The sequence below is a fragment of the Pipistrellus kuhlii genome, unplaced genomic scaffold, assembly GCF_014108245.1.
Source record: "Pipistrellus kuhlii isolate mPipKuh1 unplaced genomic scaffold, mPipKuh1.p scaffold_m20_p_8, whole genome shotgun sequence".
NCBI lineage: Eukaryota > Metazoa > Chordata > Mammalia > Chiroptera > Vespertilionidae > Pipistrellus > Pipistrellus kuhlii.
The window spans coordinates 65,475,425-65,478,424 of record NW_023425584.1 but is presented as its reverse complement, the minus strand read 5'-3'; the positions used below and the strand labels follow the sequence as shown (position 1 = coordinate 65,478,424).

The 3,000-nt window shown below is 41.5% G+C and overlaps 1 pseudogene; it reads right to left on the bottom strand.

Moving 5' to 3' along the window:
• Positions 1-579: 579 nt before the first annotated feature.
• On the bottom strand, positions 580-3,000 carry LOC118711815 (annotated as a pseudogene).

Genomic DNA, 3,000 nt, shown 5'->3' with positions numbered 1-3,000 from the left:
AGCCAGCACTTCCCAGCAGCCTCAGAGAAACTAATATAGCCACACCCAGACTGCACCCTGAGCTGTACCCCAAGGTCACAAAAACAGTGACTATTCCAAAGAGCCCTCAGGGACTGGGTTGAAGACAGGCCTTTCAGTTTCAGAAAGTGATACATCACCCTCCCTACTTATAGCCTTATGAGAAAGAGCTGCTTGAGTGATTAAGATTGACAACAGACAGGTTAAGTGGGCAGATTGGTCTCACCTGCTTGCAGCCAAATTTGTGAAGATAGACACAGAGGACTGCTGGATCACTTGGAACTTCAAAATAGTGCTGAATAACTAACAGGAAACAGGGAAACATCACACAGAACAGAAGAATTGGATCTTAAACCAGCCTCCTTGGGGCAATAAAACTCAGATGAAATGTACAGCCATCTTTTATTTTTATCTCTTCATTAAAAATTTTTAAAATTGTTTTCCCTTATTTTTTAGTTAGAATACTTTCATGAACAATTAAATACTCCCTATTTAAAATAATAAAAAATAGTAATGATGTAAAACTGAGGATATTTTGCTAATTGTTTAATGGGCAATGCTTTATGATCCCAAATAATAAAGTTTTTCAGGCATTATGCCAATGTTCTGTGACACATGCTGTACCATTTCTACACCCAGGAGACTGAAATTCCGTATGTGGGAAATTTGAAAAGACTGGACTTCATTTTTGAAATTATAAATTATTGCTTTTCTTTCAAAAATGTAGTAGAGCACTTCACTGTTCTTCCTTAGATGAAATTGGAACATCTTGCTCTTTTTCTTTAGGTAAAGTCTTTGTTCTTCGTACTCATCTGTAGGTGGTACATTTGGTCCTTCTCTCTCATCTGTTCTTTGCATATTAGACAACAGAAAATTAATAAGCATAACAATATAATAGAAGAAATGAACCAAAGTAGAAGCAGGTATTTTGCTCTTTGCTCCCTTTTTATCCATTCACTCAAAGTGGGTAGCTCACTATCAATACTACCTCCACTGCCTTTTTTCAGGCAGTTGGGAGGGTCCCACTCTGGGTTGCAATGGCAGTGATGTTTGTTATTGCAGACTCCTTTCAGATTGCAGGACTTAGGTGAAAAAAAAATTGTGTAAATTGTGCTATTCATGCACCTCCTTTGGATGCACATATGTTCTTCCCTACACTCTGTTCCATCTTTCACATCACCAATATTAGGTATGGTCATCCCAAGGTGGTAGTCGGTACCCCAGCAGGTGGCACCATTGGTGTGAGTCCAATGCACAGTAGAATGATCCCTTAGGCGGGGAATTTGTATCACGTTATCACACTGAATCCTTCCACACTAGGTATCTATGAGGTTACATTTTACATATCTAGCGTGTCTGAAACCACAGTTCCCAAATCGGTCACCTTTGGTGTTCATTTCTGTGTAGCAACTCTGATCTGCACTCTTGGCCGCTTTGCCAAAAATGTTCCTGCACTGCTCTTCACGGTTATTGCATTTCTTTTCATATCATAGCAGTAGCCACCACCCTTGCATGACACCCTGTTCTGCAAGTACACATCCTCTGGACAATGGTGGGAGGTCCCATTGCACCACTCTGGGAGATCACAGTCATTTTCCTCTTGTCTACAAACTTCGCCTGTTGGCAGGATCTGGCAGTCTTTGCAACAAAGCCCAAAAGCACAAGCAGCCCCAGGCCTGAGAGTGCAGTTGGACTCACAGCACGGATCTTTCATACACAATTGTAAAGCGCCACAGTCACACTCTTCTCCTTCTTCAATCACACTGTTCCCACACTGTGCAAGTGTGAAGATGTTCTCTGTATCTGATGAAACATAAATGCAATTTCAACTGGCAATGGTGTTCATGAAGCTAGCATAGCTACAGTTGCTGAATCTAGTTGCATTTGATCTTACTGAAAACATTATGCACGTTTTATGTCCACATGTGCAAGTTTTGTCATCATGATTGATACCAAAATTATGACCAATCTCATGGGTAAAAGTGTAGGCAACAGGATACAAACTATTGTCCATTAAAATTTCCACTCCACAATTATGAAAAGAGTCACATACTGTTCCAATAAAGGCTAGGCCAACTAAAATACCAAAGACATGCTTTACCAAAAGATGTGCAACATCGTGGGGAATGCGCTTGTTAAAGCTAGTGTGCTTCCAATTGCAAAATGTGCCCAGGACACCACCTATCGAATCCATTTTAATGTTTTTTTTTCAGTCCATATCTCAATTCCCATTAAAACCACATCAACATCTAGTGAACTCAAAAAATATCCTACGTCATTGACAATAAAGCATACTTCATACTGCACAGCTGTGGTGTTGCTTCCGTGATGAAGATAGCGATTGTGGTCCACCACCATTGCCAGTTTAAGAATCCGGTTGTGGGTCCACCAGCCTTCATACCCACTCTACATCAAAGTGACATTAGCACTCTCTTGAAACTTCAGTTGTCGTGCTATTTCTTCATCTGTTACTCCACATCCCATGGGTGGTAATTGTGTATCCTCACTGTCCATCTTATATATGAAATATTCAAATGTGGTAGAAAGTGCCTTGGGCTCTATTTCATAAGCCATGTCATTTGTCTGTAATATTCCTTGAAACCCCCCCAAACAGGTGCTGAGGGCAACCAGGGATTCTGGGTCTCCCTCCACATAACCCTGATAGTAGCAGTCATTCGTTATAAAAGGCTGGTCCTCAAGGAGAGCACCTTGGTCTGAGTAGGTAAACACTTGGAAATGTCTGGATAGAAAATGCCTGTTAACCTTCATGTGGATGATCTGATTCTGGCCCCCAAAATGCATTCTGTAAGAGAGCCAGTCTCCATTCTTCATGCCTGTTACCTTCAAGGGAATCACCACTTCTGGGGGACCATGGCATTGGGAGTGTACCACATAGGACCATCTATATGGGAACAGAATCACTCCCAGCCAGAGTGGCAGGAAAGTGTTCCCCACACACACCAGAACCTTACTCACAGCCAT